The 20,097-nt window shown below is 48.2% G+C and overlaps 1 long non-coding RNA gene across 3 annotated transcripts in view; it reads right to left on the reverse strand.

Moving 5' to 3' along the window:
* Window positions 1-20,097, reverse strand: part of LOC150047145 (uncharacterized) — a 44,760-nt gene that overhangs the window by 4,004 nt on the left and 20,659 nt on the right. The window contains exon 3 of one of the 3 annotated variants that reach the window (XR_016539511.1): window positions 13,172-13,296. The exons of the other annotated variants lie outside the window; for them this stretch is intronic. This is a non-coding gene — a long non-coding RNA (uncharacterized LOC150047145). Of the gene's footprint in view, window positions 1-13,171; window positions 13,297-20,097 lie in introns of those variants that run through there. 3 annotated transcript variants of the gene reach the window in all.

Genomic DNA, 20,097 nt, shown 5'->3' on the forward strand with positions numbered 1-20,097 from the left:
CTCTCCCAGAATCCTCCCCTGTGGTTTAGGAGGGTGTAAGAAAGAACTGGAAAGAAAAGTGAAGAAATGGGGTGACAGACCAGGTCAGGAATTACTCCTGTCCCTATAGCCCATTGCCAGAGGGGGGCAGAAAAGGGAGTGGGGAGGGAACTTAAAATAGTGAGGAGCTGGCTCTTCATATGACCTAGAGCTGGTTCCAGGCTGAGCTCTGCCACGGGAGAACTTCAGAGCTGCTTGTACAATGCATCAGAAGAAATGCATGCTAAATAATGTTTAATTGACACAGCAGATTGTTTACTTTCGAATAATTGCACTAAATCGCCCTGCTTAAAAAGTACTTAGACTTTGCAACTTGGCTCTGAAGGCCTGTTCCCTAGGGATTTGGGGGAGGGGAAGGGCTGGGCAAAGCGGGAGAGCCCCTCAGACTGGGCAGAGGCATTCAACTGCAGGAGGATTAACTGGACTGCAGGTCCACAGCTAGTGGAACTCCCCACGCCCTCAACTCCGCCGCCAGGGCTGAGAGGACTCCATACCCACACCTGGTGAAGAAATCTGACTTTCAGAGGAGAAAATCTGGGGAGTCAAGAAGCCTGGATACCCATGTGAGAGCCCCCTCACCCCACCCACCAGTTGAATGTCCAAGATATGACTTATATGTCCTGTGTATCTATCTGTCTGCACACAGCTGGAGCAGTGTCCTGAAAAACACTGTCATATTTCTGTCCTGCTGATTAGGACACAGGCTTCTGAGGACCCCTGCCTTTGTGCCTGCTCCCCAGCTGCTTCTATGTCCAGAAACTATAGCGCCAACATCTGGCACTGGCTCTCTGGGCAGGTCAGCATCCGGGGGCTCATACCATCTTCATTGTTCCAAACTCGGATGTTCTATGTCCTCACCCTTGAGGACATCTGATGGAGTGCGAAACTCCTTCATTGGAGGATGGACCTTGCTGGACCCCTGCCCTCTCCATCCACCCTCCTCCCCAATCCTGGCCACCCAAACCCAGGCGAAGCTGTCTAAAACATTTGGCACTGTAGGAAAAGATCTAAGCTTTGTAATATGCTTCTCCAGGCCTTGTGAAAATATCTGAGAACTGAAAAAAAAAATACTTTTGGCTCTAAAATACAAAAAGGAACCCATAGAACTGAAATTAATATAGGTTTAAATGTCTACAAAGCCATAACATTACGTCAATTGCTCAGGCGTAAGCCAACTCAATTTGTATATGGTTGTATAAAATTATGTTCAATGTGGACTGCAAGTGTTTTCATTAATTTCATATGGTGGATGGGAGGGGGCGGGGATTTTGGCAGCTTAGGCCATGAGTGCCCTGAGATACAATTCCAGTCCTGGAACCCCCAGGGCTTCCAATGTGACTGAAGACTGACCACACCCCTTCTCTAATAGCCTAGTTTTTATTTTACTTTATTATCATCATTATTCTTTAGTGCACGTGTGTGTGTGTGTGTGTGTGTGTATGTGTGTGTACACTGGGGCTTTAACTCAGAGTCAGAAACTTTAACTCAGAGTCAGAATGTTATCTTTTTTACTCAAGAATGGCACTCTTCCATTTGAGCCACAGCTCCACTTTTGGCTTTTGCCGGTTAATTGGAAATAAGAGTTTCATGGATTTCCCTGCCTAGGCTAGGTTTGAATCACGATCCTTAAATCAAAGCCTCCTGAGTAGCTAGGATTACAGACATGATTGGCATAGTGTCTGGCCTGATTTTTAATATTCACTATTTAACCCTGAGTGTTTGCTCAGACTCAGTGTCAGCTTTTTGTCCCTCTACCCTCATTTTTCTCTCTACTTCAGATCACCTGCACTGACAGTGTCAGCTGCCACCTTCCTGAGGCTGGCTTTTGTATCCCTGTCCCCAACTCCAATCTCAGACGGCGCTCCAGATCAGTACCTGTGATGTCCTGAATATATCCTCACTCCCCACATCCCAAAGCCACCTGGCCTCACCCAAATAGCTGTCCCCTGTACTCCACCACACCTTGTCCTTCCTGTTTCCCAGAGTGCACATCGTGTCCACCCCCAGGACTCTGAGTCACTGCCAGCAAATTCCTCTTCTTCCTTTCTGCCATGAGGCCATGCCCATGCTCACTGCCCTTTCTTCATTTTCTTTTGTAGTGCTTACGTTTGTCTTGTTCTTCTCTTCCCCAATCCAGCTCCGTCCTGCCCAGGGGAGACAAATAGGGTTCTTCTCCTGTCCCAGCTCTGACCCACTGGTGTGAATGACCTCCAATACACGGTGGAGAACATTTCCTAGGATATGTTTGACCTCAGAGGAAAAGATGGATGAGATTGATTATTGATGCCTTCCATAAACACAGGACAATATGGTTGTGGCACCAAGTTTGCCATCTGAAATCTAAGTCCTTTCAAGTTGCCTCTGATTCGAAGCAGGGCCTTTCTAGCCTTAGTCCTCCTTCCTTTACTCACTGTCACAGGTCCACTATTTGTATTTATCCAGTTTCCCATAGGAAAATCCTATGCCCGGACTATTGGCATCCACAGCCCATTTCGTCTGACCCTAGCTTCCTGCTGCCCTTAATTTCCCACCATGCTCTAGTGCTAGCACCTTGCTCTAACCTGGCCACCTCTTCCTAACCAGTCTTTGCCCTCCCACTCACACAGTTTTGCTCCCCATCTACTACCAGCCTGGAATCCCCTTCTCTTTCTCTCTACCCACCCACACATGAGGCTCAACTTAAAGGTAGCTAACTTACTGAGAATTTATCCTGTGGCAAGCATGACTCTAAGCAATCCACCCAGTTAGCTCTTTTAATCCCCGTAGTCGCATTAGGAGAGACATTACCCATTTGTTATCGTTTTGAGGTGGGATCTCACTGTATAGCCCAGGCTAGCAGGGAACCCAAGATTCCCCTGTGTCAGCCTTTCCCAGTGATGGGATTACAGGTGTGCCCTACCATCCCCAGATGTTGAGCATTTCCATTGTATGGACAAGGGGAGTGAGGCACAGAAAGGTTAAATAACCAGCCTAAAGTCACACAGCTTATAAGCAGGAGTATTGGTGTAGGAAGCAGATGGCTCTATCTGAAGCCTCAGTAACCTTGTATATCTTATTTTGCTCCTAAATTCTGTCTCCCAGGCCAACTTTGTCCACCTTAGCCCTTCTTGTGCAATGCTCATTATGTATGTCACTTAGCTGTCACCATAAGGTGCCTCTCTTTCACCCTTTCAGTCACTTCTGCATAGTCACTGGTGACATAGGTGCATGTGGCGGGGAGTCTTTGCATGGCCTCTCTCCTTTTTCTCTTTCCATCTCCTGCCTCTGTTCTTTCTTCATCCCTCTTTTTTTCCATAAAAGAGAATTTTAGGTAAGTCTGAAATTATGCACACCAAGTCCTCTTCTTTGGACAAGTGGGCAAGAGCCAGGAGACTTGTGACAGATGGTTCTCAGTCTTTGGGACCCCTGCTGTGCTCTCAGAAATCCTGGGAGAGGGGGATGACACGAAAACAGAGCCCACGATGGGCTGGGGTGTTTTGGGGGTGAAGAAACACCAAGGACAACTGAGCACCAGCAGAAGCCACGAAATAAGAAAACTGCACTAGTGAAATGAGTTCGTTACCCTTTCTGACCTGAGAGTTTGGATTACCTGAGTTCCTCCAGAAATCCTAAATGAGTGCAATTGCCAGCTTCTAAATTGGGCATTTGTGGACGCTTGTTGGCAGGAAGAAGAAAGGTCCGCTGTGGTGCTGTGGTTTGCCTTGAAACCCAGTCAAGCCCCAAATTCTAAACACAAAGCAGCTGTTGGTCCAGAATCTGAGCTGGGGATGGTTCATACAGATGCCTCTTCCCCATTTCCCTTCCCCCGGCCAGCCCTTCTCCTTTTCCCCTCTCTCTTTATTCATTACTCGAGTGCCAGGAAAGCTCAGTGTGAATGAAAATTGGGATAGATGCGAATTCAAGCCTGCATTATCTGCCATAGACGATCAGGGATTGGGGCGGGCCTGTGCCGAGCCATCCGGGCAGCCCTGCTCCAGAGCCAGTGTTTATAGAAGAGAGGAAAAAATAGAAATCGATCTATGGCACTGGTACAGGGGCTGGGTCAGGCGGGGCAAAGGATTCGGTTGCCACTCTTTCAGCCCTGAGAAATGCCAGCTGATCTCTATCGGGCCAAACTGGGGTATCTTTCAGGTAAATCTCCTGTTCCACACTGTGAGCCAGGGCTCTATTTTCCGATGCCTGGGCAAAGCAGTCCACCACCGAATCTACCCTGATCGGGTGACGTCTCAAGTACTGGGGCAAGATGGGCACACTGACATAACACTCTCAGTGAGGGTCTTGAGGTCCTCTCTCGGCAGGAAGGGACCATCTTCACCCAGGCCTATCTTCATAAAGCTGTGTCTCGCTCCACAAAGTCTTATGGTACTTGGCCTTCTTCTTCCAAATGCCCAGTTCTTGAATTCTCTGCAATGGGTGATTATACGCAGAGAGAAGCCAATACACACTCTCACCAGCCTCCTTGAGAGAAGATCTCTCTGTGGAACACCTGTTCTTGCCAGATACTGTGGGTGACTCCTTCTATCAGCTGTTCTTATTCAGTGGTAGGCACTCCGTTTTTCCAGGTTCAGAGACAGAAAGGCTGAGGTGTGGAGAGGTACCTTTCCAAGGAATCACTTGCTGTTCTGCTGTTCAAGAGACAAGAGAAGGGACTGAACAAAAGTCCTCCTGATTCTAAAGTCTGTTTTTTTATTGTCCCACTGCCAACCCCCCTTTTGCCATAGAAATCCATCCTAATATTAGTCTATGTGTTATTTCAGGATGTCTAAATATCAACAGGTACCGCCTCCAGGCTCAGACAATGAGGCCATTGGACAAAGGCAGCTCTGGTATGTTCTTCTCTGGCTCTGATATTTCTGAGATCTTGTGTCAGTGGATACACTCAGAGGCTTTCAGGCAGTAAATCAAGTTGTTTGGAAATTAAAAATAAGCATGGGAGGGAGCCACTCACAGAGTCTGAGGTCTTTAAGCCACGGTCTATAAAAATACAAACTGGTTCACTGTTGGCAGAGGTGGTGCCAGCTTTCTCCTGTCTCCCACGCTGGTATCCCACCCAAGGCTAGATGGATGGAACCCACTCTCTATGTTGGGTTATTGGTTCATGAGTTGGCTCATGGGGCAAGGTGAGGTGGGGTTTCTTGTGGGGTCTGGGGTCACCGGGGCAAGAGCAAGCCAGCCAGCGGGTGGACTTGGCAGGGTCCCATGGTGTTTTCTTTACATAGAAAGCTCTTTGCAGCCAGTCCACCAATCCTCTGCCCCAGTGTATGACCCTTACCTTCCCTCTCCTGCCCTCTCTTCCCGCTCTCCACGAGTGTAGCAGGAACCTGGCCAATGCTCGAGAGAAAATTAAGACATTTCTCAAATGGCATGTTCCAGTGGCTGAGCGCTGGCAGCCAGACACTGCGGGGAAGTGGAGTGATTCCCTGTCCATCCCCTAAATATCCGAAGTATGTTCTCTTCCTGGCCGCAAAACCACAGCAACGTCTCCCTGCCTTCCCCTTCTCTCTCTCGGACCTTCGTCTGCAAGGAGATCAGTCCGCCAAAAGGTCCCAGAGGCGCCACCACTGCCAAGGGAGGGGCAGGGGCCAACCTGGCACTTGGCGGGCTTCTGGGCTGGCGCTGGGCTAGCCATCAAATGCATGTTGTCCTCTGGCCGCCATTCCAGAGCTGCTTTCCAGGGGTCAGCGGTCTGTGTCACGGGGAGGGCCTTCTTACTCCTTGCTTGTGATTACCCTTTGCTTCCCCTGGGCACTGCCAGGAATGGAGCTGTCCTACTCACACTTGCTCCCAGGTCCAAGCTATTTCTGACACTGACTGTGTGGTGACCCCCTCAGAAAGCCACTTCCATCCTTAGCCACTAGAATACCATGGAAACTTGAGAGAAGATGGATGGTTTGGGAACTTCTTTGGAGGAGTTTGGTGGAAAGAGGGTACCAGCCTTCACCTCTCAGGGAAGCCCTGAGTCTCCCCCATTTTATATGTCTACTTCAGACCACATCCATTGTAGGCACTGGTAGATCTATGAAGAACACACTGCTGACATCACATCCTGTCTTCATGGTGTGACCAGAGAACAGCATTGGACAATTGGATCCAGTTGGGGAAAGGGCATCTGGTCTCCAAGCAAATAGAAGGGGTGGGTCTTGGGTTGAGTGACTGTTCATAACCTTCCACTGAAGTGTTTCCTTGGGTCTTGGGGTAGGATAAAGGCCTTTTAATGTCTTCCGTTTGTATCGGTCTCTTCTGATCCTCTTTCTTAAGAGAACCTTCAAAGATGTCAATACACCCAGGGTTCTGAAAGGCTCTTGATGTGTTGCTCTCCTCAGCTAGTTGAGCTTCCACTCTCTTCTGGTGGAGGTGGGATTGGAGATCGTGTCACTGAAATCCACACGTTCCTTGGCTCAGGATGGAGGAAGGGTGGGCAGGAGTCTCCAGTCCACACGTGACAGCCATATATAGTTCTCTATAATTCTTGTCCACGGCCTGTATTGATGATTTGTGATAGCCCGTGAATGGTGGAAGTACCCAAATGGTCCTGAGCAGAGGGAAACAAAGGTTCCCCACTCCCATAGACTTACATTGGTCTAGCTCTGGTGGTCTCCTCCTCTCTCCCAAGTGAACCTGACACCATCATAAACTCTTCCTCTCATTCCTAAGCCAGCTCTTCCTCTTATTGTCCTCATTTTGGTTGTCCTACATCCAAGGGTCACCCATGTGCAACCATAGACTCGACTTAACCTGGCACTAAATCTGCATCACTCAGTTGTGTCTGCTTCTTCTGCCTCTGCCCTGTTTACAACCCTGCCATGGATTTTCTAATCCAAGCCACTGTCTAGACCTTGCAGATAGATAGACACCACTGAACACTGGCTCACTTCCTCAGAAAAAGTGACCATTTCTGCTAAGATCTGCTCTAGTCCTATTTCCCAAGACACAGGGTGTGTCCTACAACTAATAGAGGCTGGATCAGATATAATACAGTACATATCCAGCCTTCCACTGGTTGTAGCTTATTTGGTCCTCGTTGACCCAATGAATGTGGGTATTACCATTACTCCCTTTTCTCGCTACTTAGGAAGTTGAGATCCAGAGGGTTTTTGGCTTAAAAGCAGCCTGGGCAGACAAATCTGCAAATCTCTGATTAACCAGCAAAATGCGAGACTAGATAAGGGGACTCAAATGGTATAGCACCAGCCTTGAATAAGCAAGCCAATCAAGAATTGAGCCTCTGAATTCAAGCAAAGAAGGAGAGAGGGAGGGAAGAAGGAAGGGAGAAAGGAATGAGAGAAAGGAAAGAAAGAGGGAAGGAAGGAAGGAAGGAAGGAAGGAAAGAAAGAAGGAAGGAAGGAAGGGAATATCAGTTATTTCTCTACTATCTCCTTCAAGCAGTCCACCAGGTCCAGGAATCCACTGGTTGTACTGCTTTTCATATGCTGTAGGTGGCCTTGTTGGTGTTCTGGGGCACTACCACTTTTTCTTGTCCTGACCAAGTCCTATCCGTTAGTCTGGATGGTTTCATTTTGTTTTAATCTCAAAACCCCAGCCTAGGTCTTCTGGGTGTGGCAGACTGGAGGCTCCAGGGTCTCAGCTCCCTGCCCCCCTCGGCACTCTCCACCAGTGACAGTGGGGACAAAGCATTCCCTCTTTCCCCAGCCCTGCCACATCTTGGCAGGACAGTGCTCAGCAGGGCACTGCTAAGAAGCAATGTATTTCTGTAATTACAGGGGGATGGACATCTGGGGAGTAGGGGGGGGCTGTGTGTGTTTGTCCCCCCCCCTTCCCTGCTTCTCATCTTGCCACCTTGAGAAGGTGAACCTTCTCAGAGAACCACCTATGCCTTGGGTTTCTAGCCCGGGAACTGTCGCCTAAGTGAGCTGGAAAAGGCTAGCCTGCAGGATGGACAGAGGATGTCCCTCCCCTGAGGTACCTGGGTCATGTCCAGCCTTGATCCCCACACTTTCTCTATGGTGAAGATTTGTTAGATATTAATACCAACACCCACTGCTGCTGGGACAGTGGCTGCCCAAGCAGGCACAGGTCTCCCTCAAAGGCCTGAACTGGAGAAGCTCACAGTTCCATGCCAGCTTCAGGCTCAGGACCCGGTCATAGAGGCCCACTCAGGGCTGGGAGTTCCCAGAAACCATGCCCACAGATGGAACTGGTGGATGCCATTCCTGAGACCCATTTCCTCCTTCCAAGTTGAGGATGCAATTGACAGTAAAAAGGAACCCCTTGTTGCCTTGTCACCTGCCCCGGCTCTCCTTAGGGACACCCTTCTGGCCTTTTGCAGACCTCCCCTCTGTTTACTGCCCCCATGTCATGTGTGGTCTTCCCCTCACTCTCACAATCTGTGCATTCGTGTTTGGTCTGAAAATGATCCCTCCATTCCCTTCCTTTGCTCTGCCTTGCACAGCCAGTACTTCCACCTCCGCTCTCAACTCAAGTGCCACTTTTTCCAAGAGGCCTCCGGGTTTACCTCCCACATACCCTGCACCAGTATTTGGCAAGTGTTATCCATATGACGTGTGCCTGACTATGAGCCCACACCAGCTGGCTGCCCCGGTGGCCTTGCTGTCTCAGTGCCCAGTACTCAGCCTGGTCCACACAAGTGTCCATAGCACTATGGAGCAAATAGGTGTGGGTAAGGTCAGGCCAGGCCAGGCCAGACCAGACAGCCCAGCAGATAGGGCCCCAGGGGATGAATGCATCACAACGGGGGCCAGGAGAAAACAAGATCCCCTGTGACAGCCAATGAAGTCACAGGCAAGGAGAAAACCCAAGAGCTATAAATAGCCTTGGAGGTCATGCATATTGCATTAGGGGTGTTGGTGACAACTTAAGTATATTTCCATAAGGTTCCATTATATTTACGTATTAGTTAATGGATACTTAAAATATTATGTTACTGTAATGCTCATGTTTTATTAGCAAACTATCACATCAAATGGAGTAGCTAAGTGTGATGGAAAATTGGCTCCACTGCTAGATTTCTGTATTTTCACACTGAATTTTTGATTTCCAAGTCCCCACCTACCTACCCACCTTTGGCAAGGAGGTGATTTTTCTTCAGAACACCTGTGATCTCTGCCCTCCACCTGACTCGGAGGTGGGAGAGAGGGATGAAGGGGGCTCCAGGTCCTCAGTAGAGAGCAAGAGAGTGGCTAGGATTTTTCTAATTCATTTCAGGCTCAATCCTTCAGCTTCTGTGTAATATTGGGTAAGCGTCTTGTCCTTTCTGTGCTCTGGTTTCTCTCTCTATTAAATAAAGAATTGGACTTGAAGGTCTCTGTATTATAGTTCTTCAGAGGAAAATCACTAGGGTGGGGAGAGAGGGAGAGGCAAGAAGGAAACAAGAGAGAAGGCAAGGGAAGGGAAGGGGAGGGGAGGAGAGGAGGAAGGGAGGGATGAGGAAAGGAAGAGGGGAGGGGAGGGCAGGGGAAAGGCGGAGAGGGGAGGGAAGGGAAGGGAACAGGGAAAGATTTTAAGGAACTGGTTCATGACATTGCAGTGCTAGCAGGCTAGAAGTTTGCAGAGAAGGCTGAAGTTTAGAGGCCCAGGGGAGAGGTGGCACTGCACCTTCAAGGTAACAGCATCTGCAGGCAGGATTTTCTTGTCTTGAGGTCTTCAACTGATTGGATGAGGCCCACCCATATTCCACAGGATAAACTTTCACTCAAATTCTACTGCCTCAAAGATTAGTTACATCTGTCAAAAATTCCTTCGTAATAATATCTAGACTAGCTTTGGACCACTAGGTACCATGGCCAAACTAACACATAAACAAAATCACCATCCTCTCTAAGCCTCCTCAGTTTTTAGGGGATCAGATCCTGGCTCAGAACATTATCTCTACTTTGGATTGGGTTACTTTCAGTGGTTCCTAGAGCTACTCATCCTCAGTTTCCCCATCTGAAAACTGGGAGGAGACTCAGCTATCAATGACACTGGAGAAGCTTCCAGCAGCAGTCAGTTATGGGTTGGGTGACATCATGAGTTATGTAAGGAATCAAAAACATATTGAAGAATGTGTGGTAAGGGCCTACTGGGTGTGTGGAGTGTGGCCTAGTGGTAGAATGCTTGCCTAGCATGCACGAAGCCCTGTGTTCAATTCCTGTGCATCGAACCACATACACAGAAAAAGCCAGAAGCGGTGTTGTGACTCAAGGGTGGGGTGCGAGCCTTAAGAAAACTCAAGGATAGTGCCTAGGCCATGAGTTCAAGCTCCAGAACTGGCAAAAATATATGTGATAAGAGTTATGAAGTAATGTAAAGCAAGGGTATGGGCTAAGGGGTACCCCAACCTTATGTGTGGGGCTGTTAGAGCAGTGGGAAAAGCAATGATGTGTGCAGATGTAGAGTGATGAGGAGATACGCAGACTGGGGCCTGAGGGTCTGACCCCCTCCCCTTCCAGCCCTCACTGCCCACACCAGTTTGCCATAAACAGAGCCCCTGTTCCAACCATGTCCTTCCCAGGAAGTTGACTAGCTGGAAACACAAGGCACGGACTTTCTGAGCCATTGAAGGGCTCAGGAAACATACTACTGTTAAGCTGGTGAGCTCTTAGGGAGCAGTGGGGGTGAAGGAACAGAGCAAAGGTGGCCCATTCCCTATACCAGGTCCCAAGTCCTGTTCTGACAGTGCATAGCCTGTTTGCAAACAGAGACAGGGCGAAGGGATTTCAGGCAGGAAATACAGCCTGCCCAAATGCTTAGAAGATGACCTGTGGGGTTGAGAGAATGGGAAAGGACACACAGAAACCGATCTCCATGTTTCTACCTCCAAAAATACTTCTGCCCTGCATGTGGCCAGCAGCGGGGCTGAGGCAGGCGACACCCAGCTGTCAGCAGGCTGCTTGGCCAGCGGCTGGGGCTGGTGGTACCTGATGGGCATTAACCGCCTGATTGAGTTATGACAGTTCCTTGCGCCCAACGGGAAGCCGGGCAAGGCGGTCCTAGCAGGGGCTGCAGACAAATGATGATAAAGTGCTCACTTTAAGGAACCATCTCCTTGAGATATTTCCTGCTCTCGGCAGGGGGAGGGGGCGGGCAGGCTGCCCGGTGGCACAGCTAACTACTCCATCAATCGATTTGATTCACAGCCACAGCTACTCCCCGTCATAATATTTCAAATAAATGGGGCCGTGGATAGAAATAATATCTGCATCAATATTAACCCTGAAAGGACTAATGGACATAAGCCATAATTTCCTGGACATCCTAATAACGCATTTTGACCGTCGTTGGCATGGGACAATTTTTTATTCTCTCTTTTCTAGACTCTACTCATCCGTCTGTCTTTCTCTCTCCTCTTTAAGCAATGACAGATTTACTGTGCTCCCCCTCCCCAGTCTATGGTTTAGGGGGTACCAGGAGCTTCTGTTTCCCCTTGTTGCCAGTCTGAGCTGGTAAAAAGGAAAGACAGAGCTGCTGAAGGGTTGCTGGGATGTGTTTCTTCTGAGCCTGCTAAGTAATTAGAGGAGAGCTTGCCATTCATTCACACAACGCCTGCTTTGCACCTACTATGTGCTCTTTTCTCTGTGCTTGGGACACATCTATGAACAAAAGAGAAATGAACTCTGTCCAGGGGACTTTACATCATATAGTTGAGGGTGTAAACTATTAATAAGTCCCAAACACACAAGTAATAATTCAGGATACTGATACAAAGGCTACCCCCCCCCAATCCCAGAATTGCCCTGTTTCTACATCCAGAGGATGGAGTTTCTTACACAAGTGACATCTAGTGAGCTGTCTTAGGTCCACTCCTTTATACTAGTCCTTGCTCCATGTCTTACTGCAGTCCCCACTGCTCCCTACGGTGTGGGTCCAGCCTACTGGGCATTACCCAGGCTGTCCTGTGGGCCTCTGCCTTTGTGATCCCTGCTTGCCTCCTTGGAATTGATTCCAAAACATTCTGCCCTTGGCCGTGGCCCCTACAACTAACCAAACTTGAAGGCCTTCCCTGCCGCTGCTAGGTACTGTGCTTTGGCTGGCTTATTTCCCTGCCTCCTTTTCTTCTCTTCCCTCTCTCTCTCTCGTCTCTCTCGCTCTCCTTTCTTTTCACAGTACTGGGATTCAAACCCTAAGTCTTATGTTCGTGAAGAAAGCACCCTACAATTTCAGCCCTTCCCCTAGGCCTTGTTGCTGTGGGTGATTTTGATATGGTCTCATCATTTCCCCTGGGAGGCCATTGGATAATAATGGTCCTACATTTGCCTCCCAAAATAACTTGGACTACAGGTGTGAACTGCCATATCTAGCTTGTTTTTGGTTTTGTTTTTTTTTTTTTTGCCAGTCCTGGGCTTGAGCTCAGGGCCTGAGCACTGTCCTTGGACTTTCTCAAGGCTAGAGCTCTACCACTTGAGCCTCAGCACCACTTCTGGCTTTTTTCTATGTATGTGGTACCGAGGAATCGAACCCAGGTCTTCATGCATGCTAGGCAAGCACTTTAACCACTAGGCCAAACTCCCGGCCCTCTAGCTTGTTTTGAAATAAGGTATTACAAACTTTTCCCAGGCTGGCCTCGAACCACAATCCTCCTATCTACCTCCAGAGCAGCTGGGATTATAGGCATACACCACCACATCCAGCCAGCTTCCTCACGACTACTGCCATAAGCTTTGGGGAGAGATCAAATGAGACACTCACTATGTCTTTTACATAAATACAAGACGCACCTTCCATATAATAGAATGGGACGTAGCATTCTTCCCAGCCCTGTGGTTACTCTCCTTGTATTGAATCATCCACTGCTCAGGGATGTGGGTGGGTAGGAAAGAATGGCCAGGCTCTTTAGAGGTGACCCAGAGGTCACCCTCTTACCAGTGCTCTGGCTTCAGTTGTTTCAAAATGGCTTCCAGTGGAGAGCCACCTCCCCCTCACCCCCCGCAATGCTTCTGAATAGACACCTGCCCTGTAGAACTTCTGGTACAGGAAGGAGGTAAGGAGCCCAAAGAAGCGTTGACATTAATACCTCCAGCAAAGGGGATAAGGGGAGTAGGTACCTGCTGGGTACAGTTCACCCAGCCACAGACTCTCCCTCTGCAGTATGTACCACCCACTCAAAAGACTCGCCATGCTCACGTTCCTTACCAGAGGCCAAGAGTTTGTGCTTCTCTCTGTTCTCGGGGGCTGGTCTGGGGCACACTGTCAGAGCCACTCATTTAGCCTGTGATTGATGCCACCATCGGGCTGAGTATAGGTGGTTAGAATGATGGAACCCATAGGACTGTGTTGAGATGGTTGGCTGTGTGGTCCCTCCTGCAGTGTGGCCACACAGACTGGTGAGCATACAGAAACACATCTGACAGCTGTAGCAAGGACCTATGGGAAGCTACCAATGGGTGTTCTCACCTGCCTTCGGGAGACCAAGGATGACCCTCCAGTCCCTTTGTTAGAAAGGGGAGGATCTGAGCATCAGGTCCTCACCTTCCATTCTTTCTGTTGCTATGCAGGCTGTAATTGCTGGCACAGGTGCCGCTTTACAGCACCTCACCTGGTTCCATGCCTTGTTGGTCTCACTTCCTGTCCAAACTCTGCTGACACAGTTATATAGGAAGCTCAGTGCGCATGCACACAATCTGTAAATTGATGCCCGCTCTTGGCATGGCAAGTCCTTGCTGCCCCCATTCCTTGCTCTGGTGGCAGTTCTGCTGTGACTGTCTCCAGACTGGTCAGGAGGGTTCAGGGGACTGTCGCACTGGCCTTTGTCTCTTTCTTGCTCCCTGCCTCCAGTCTGGCCCAGGTCACTTCATTAATAAACGTTGAAGTCTTTGTCTTGGGCTCTACTTTGGAGGTGAATCTTCCCTTGCTGGAGACAAATCCCTTATTTCAAGTCAGGCAGAAATCACTCACCATCCACCAAAAGGCCCAATATTGGCTGAGTTCTGACCGAGACATACTGGATCTAGAAATGCCCCAATAGTTGTGGCCATGAACAGGTTACAGATGCTGGCCCTGAGAGCTCAGGTTGCATTGAGGAAGGAGTTAATGAGCCAATGGAAGCTTCGAAGAGCAATAAATGCTACCATGAAGAGAAACAGAGTGGGCACCCAACCCACTCTGCCCATGCCAGGTGACACCTGAGCTGAGATCTATCACTAGACTAGGACAAAATCCAAGTCAGCTGTTCAGTTGTCAAAGTCCACCTGGGGTGAGGACAGGAATTGGATACAAGTAACGAATATGATTTACCCTGTCATCCTTTCTAGAATGCACTAGAATCTTCTGCCCTAAGGACACCTCCCTTGAGTCTACCCAGAGCCTGGCTGGGGAAAGTAGTCTGTTTTCTCCAGCTATGGCCTTTGAAGAGGAGAGGGAGAATGGAGAAGAGCAGATTTCTAACCCCAGGGAATAGGATGTGATCACAAGACAGTCCTTGACAGCCAGGGTATTTTAGGCTGGCCTTGAACCTATGCCATCCCAGCATCTGCCATGAGTTATCATCTCCTGCTTCTTTGTCCCAGGGTTGCTTTTCCCTTCCCTGATACCCCTGACCCCTGATCTGGGGGTGTCAGATCACAGGGGAATGTGTGTCCTGAAGAAGAACCTTGGTTAAATGAAATAGCCGGCCATCTTCTGTGGATGGCATCATCTCACACTGGTTGGACGACACCAACTTGATTAAGTCCCCAGAAACCCTCCCTCATTTTTGGTAAATACTATTGGTTTTCATTAGCTTCGCTTCTGAAGATAGACCGAAGCATACAAATGAGCTAGAGACACTTCCAGTTGAAGTGGTAGGAGCAGCGCAGTGAAGGATGGGCTTCACCTCTATGTCATGTTAGCCTCACGTAATGGTTTGACCTTGGGAGGTGAAGTAGGCACTCTCTGTGGGGCTTTCCTCCATGCCCCCACCCTTTTGTGTACCCATACCTTTTGCGTACTCTGGCTTTTCCTGCATTCCTGTGAAGCCATCTCACCTTGGTCTGCAAGACCTTCTATAAGGAAGGGCCCTGCTTTACTTTGTGAAACTTTCCTTCTTACTGTTTCTGAGAATCCTGATGGAGAGTTCATCAAAGGAGGTAGGACTCGATTCTTGGTTTTTGCTTCAAGTCTGCATTTTCGGGGGCTGAAACTGAGCCAAGATCTCTTTTGTGGCATAGTCCATCCTCCTTCCTGTTCAGCTCTCAGACCCCCCAGCTAGTAAGGTGAGCAAAGCCAGTGTCCTTCCTCTCTTCAGCATCAGGAGATCTTGGCACAGGGTAGACCAAGGTCTGGTGGCAGCTAGCCCAGCCAGTCAACAAATACCCAGAGAAAGGAAATCACCCTTCCAGGTAATAGAATTCAGCTACTGGCATGGAATCCCAGAGACACGTGTTCCTGTCCCATTTCTGTCTTGCCATGTGACTTAGAGTAAGTCACTTTCTCTTGCTGGGTCATAATATAATAATACATGGCAAATAAGCACATGAGACATGTATGACATTCCAAGGTACTGGATAAAGAAGCAGTGTGTGTGTGTGTGTGTGTGTGTGTGTGTGTGTGTGTGTGTTTGTGAGAGAGAGAGGGGGGGGCGGGAGAGAAAGTGAGCATCAACTTTAGGGAGAAATCCTGTAAACACAGCAGCCTAGAGCATCCTTCTGAACAAAGTAATGAATTTAGAATTCAAAGATCAGGAAGGTTCTTTATTGCTGAAAGGGGAAAGGTCCGAATATTGCTTAGCAAATTACCATCTGCTAGGGGCACCATTATGCCTTGACACAACCATTGGTCAGCAAATTGGTCACATTATTGGTTAGTAAATTTGAAGCTGCAGAATTATTTATTGGCAAATTAGAGATGGCAGAATTATTGGTTGGCGAGGCCAGAATTGCAGCGACTGGTTAGCAAATTAGAGATGCCTGTTTTGGTCTGTGAATAAATCACGGCTGGTCAGGGTATTGGAGGCCAAATTAGAGGTGGCCAGGTTATTTATGGCCAAGTCAGAAAAGCAGAAAGTGTCTTTGCCAGGCAGAGTGGGGGTCAGTCCTCCGTATGGAGCCCCTCAGTGACACTGTTTTCATTTTGACATCTTCAAAGGAGCAATGATTATGTCGGCAAGCACCGTGATAAAGTAGGATACTGTACCTTCTAGCCCTGTCTTCACTCCAGGCTTCAGTGAGAACCTACAAAGATGTTGAGGGAGGGAGGCAGATGCAAGCTATCCATCCCAAATAAAGTTTCCAGCAGAGTTATTGGCTTAGAAGGAAGTTGTGCCTAACTCAGGTACCTGCTTTCTGCAGACAAGACTTTTGATTAGGATCCGGGAATTATAGGGCTTCAGGAATCTGACCTCAGGAGCCCAGGATCAAGAATCTCTCATCTTTCAGGCTATGGACAGACCCCAGTTCTGGTGGCTTCTAGCAGGCTGGATGCCACTTGAGTCTCACGGTCTGGAATACTCACTACACCGTTCTTTTCACTCTGTTTTCTAGGTCTTTTGACCCTTGTATGTTTTTTATAGTTCTGCTAGAAGAAAGGCCATCAGAGTTGAAGGAGAGTGACGGTGGTCTCCGTGGTCCATGTGAATTCCTAGACAGAGCAGGGTGTCTCATCCTCTGAAAATGATGGGGTGTGAGGGAACATTCCCACACTACACATTTGCCTCTTTACTTATCCCCACCTGACCTTTGAAGAAACTTGGTGGGAAATCTTCGCCTCATTTTATACATGACAACACTCAAGTTCAGAGAGAAGAAGGGCTTTGCTCAGGGCCCATGACAATTAAAAAGTAGACCACAAATCTCCAGCCACCACATCCTCCTCATTTCCCTCTAACCAACTCATCCGTTCTAGCCATGGGTGTTCATTCATGAAGTACAGAGGCTTACAGGACTCATGGCTCTAGAGGTTGACAAGCCCAAGAGCAAGATATCTTCACCTTTTTGGCACACCGTGAAGGTCTCGTGTTATAAGAAAACATGGTGGAGGGCAGCATATGGCAAAATAGAATGAACTGCTCCTTTCCCTCATTCTTAATGTTCACTCACACTTCCTACTGAGAATATCTGTTGCACTGCTTTATTTTATCTACCCCCCCTCTCTCTCTCTCTCTTCTCTCTCTCTCTCTCTCTCTCTCTCTCTCTCTCTCTCTCTCTCTCTCTCTCTCTCTCTCTCTCTCTCTCTCTCTCTCTCTCTGTCTCTCTCCCTCTCCCCCCCCCCAACAATACCAAGCACATTTGATGGCAGAGGCCACATAAACCATCTGTCCCCAGCCAGCAGACTTGGTTCACACAGTCTCTAGATTCGTTGAATGGAAAGAGAGAGACAAGATGATACGATTTGACATAAGTTAACACAAAGCTCTCAGGTTTGGGTTTAATCTTTCAACATTATCTGGTGATTTTATTCCCTAGAAATGTAACTCTGGTGTCATCCGATGCTTGATGCCCGCTCTCCGCACCTCCTCCCCTGCCATTGTCTACTCCACCCTCTGTCCTGCTGGAACAGGTTGGCTAGGCATTAGGTGATTGTTTCTGATGTTGACACTGCTGGGCTCCATTATCAAACTCTCCTGCCTTCTGGCCTCTGCTTAGGTTTGGCTGTTGCAAGGGAGGCACCAGAGGGAGATGAGAATGTGGAGGTTGCAGGGAGGGAAGCTTGGTATTTCTCCCCTGCCCCACTCCAATTTTTCCTGCTGTGTCTCTGCTGAGAGCTGGATCTCACCATGATGACAACTCCCAAAAGATGGCCTCTCCCACAAATAGGGTCTATCCTATTGGGCTATGTAGACTTTCTTTCCTCTCCTCTCTCTTAGTCCTGGGGAAACACTGGGACAATTATATATGGGAAGTGGAACGGCCCAGATCCATCTTTTGCTTGAAATCAGATCGTGTAAATCAGCGGTTTATGGAAGGATGCATTCATTAGTCAGTCTTCCATAGCTATAACAAAATATCTGAGATTGGTTACTTTGTAAAGGAAAGCAGTTGGTTCATCCACAGCTTCATTGACTAAAAATTCAAGATTGGACTTATCTGTGATTTGGTTTTAGGGGAGGGGGTCTTGTCTGAATATGCCATGCAGATGGCATTACGGCAAGATAAAATTGGAGAGGAAAAACAATCTACACTGTGAGAGGGGAAGGCAGAGCCACTCGTGTCCAGAGACTTCGGCATCTACCTCATTGACCTAATGACCTTTTTTTCTAGGTCTAATATCTTGAAGGTCCAGCCATTTCTTCACATTAGTGGCTAACTTAATAATACATGAAGGGCAAACGTAATACCTAAACCATCACAGAGAACAAACACAAAGTAGATGTCAACATTTGGCTTCTTCCTCCCAACATTCAGTTCTGATGAAATGGCGCCCATGTATCTTATTCTTGGTTTTAATGACCACTGGCAGGCACCTGGGCTTCTTTCTAGCTCCTCCTATCCTTATCACTACTACGATGTCTCACCCATGCCTTGTGATTAGATCCTGGCAAACTCATCCTGGACTTCCTACTGGGCCTTTCCTCCTCTGCCCTTCATTTTTGGATCTTGTAAATCAAGAAAATAACTTACAAAGATGTTGGGTAAGATTATATGCGTTTCATGTCTGTAGCATAGAAGGCCCTCGGTGAATGAGAGGTACCCTTTTAAAATTTGTATTTATTAATAATAATAGCTAGCCAGGTGCCAGTGGCTCACACCTGCAATCCTAGCTACTCAGGAGGCTGAAAACTGAGAATCACAGTTTAAAGCCAGCCTGGGCATGAAAGTCCATTAGATTCTTATCTCTAATTAACCACAAGAAAACCAGAAGTGGCACTGTGGCTCAAGTGGTAGAGCACTAGCCTTGAGCTTAAGAACTCAGGGACAGTGCCTAGGCTCAGAGTTCAAGCCCCAGGACTGATAATAACTATCTATCTATCTATCTATCTATCTATCTATCTATCTATCTATCTAGTTTAGCATACATTAGTTGTACAAGACAGTGAGGGTTTGTGACATTTCTACACATGTATATAATGTACTCCCATCAAGCATTCTCTCTTACCCAACTGGAGACACTTTCTAATGACAGTCATTTCCTATTATTTTACATTTTGATAATTCTAGCTTTTCCTTACCACAAAGGATGCTAGGATAAGTATCCATGCAGATAATGCACTTCTCATGTTTACTTCTGTTTTCTTAGAACATACTCTTGGCCTTTGTCAAAGCTATCCACCGAGTCCCAAGTGTGATGGTGGCAAGTTTGTAAGTATTCCTAAATCACTCTTTCAAACTTGTTTTGCTAAATGAGTTTTAACAGTAGCAGACTGAGTTTATAAAGAGCTAACTGTGGGGCCGGAAGTTTGGCCTAGTGGTAGAGTGTTTGCCTAGCATACATACAGACCGGGGTTCAGTTCCTCGGTACCACATATATAGTAAAAGCCAGAAGTGATGCTCTGGCTCAAATGGTAGGGCTCTAGTCTTGAGAAAGCCCAAAGACAGTGCGCAGGCCCTGAGTGCAAGTCCCAGGTCTGGCAAAAAAAATGTACTAGCTGTGTTAGTGCATTGTGTTAAGCACTTTATGCACACTAACAACATCTGCAAAGTTGGTCCCTCCTTACTTCCCCATATAGAACAGCAAAGTGAAGCCAGAGCAGATCCATGATTTGCCCAAGGTCCTAGAGCCACTGGGACCACTAAAGACTCACGTCTAGGTCCCTGACTCTGAGGCTCTAACTTTTAACTGCTTACAACCTGGTGGCTGATATAGCCCAGCCCTCTCTCCTGGCACCTGCTCTGAAACTGTGCCTTACGAATGGTGTTCTGCCTTCTATGTGGGCACCAGGCCGCAGTGCCTTAGACCCAGCAGGATGGAGGAGCTAGGAAGTGTTTCACCATACTCCCTACCCAGGAACACACTGCAGATCAGACTCCTAGAGAGTATAGAGCAGGAGGCGGGCTGCAGAGTGGATGACACGTCTTTTCATGCATGGGCACACCTCTGGCATTCCACTCACTGGTGGCCACCTCCAGCCCTCGTGAAGTCAGTCAGCCTAGCTGGGGGAGGCCCCATGGCCTCTGAGTGGCCTAGGGGCATGGGACAAGCAGGGCTGTGTCCCTGGCCTAGTTTGCCCTGAAGCACCTCATTGGACACAGA

This window comes from Megascapheus bottae, chromosome 24 (genome assembly GCF_031878675.1).
Source record: "Megascapheus bottae isolate mThoBot1 chromosome 24, mThoBot2.hap1, whole genome shotgun sequence".
Classification (NCBI taxonomy): Eukaryota; Metazoa; Chordata; class Mammalia; order Rodentia; family Geomyidae; genus Megascapheus; species Megascapheus bottae.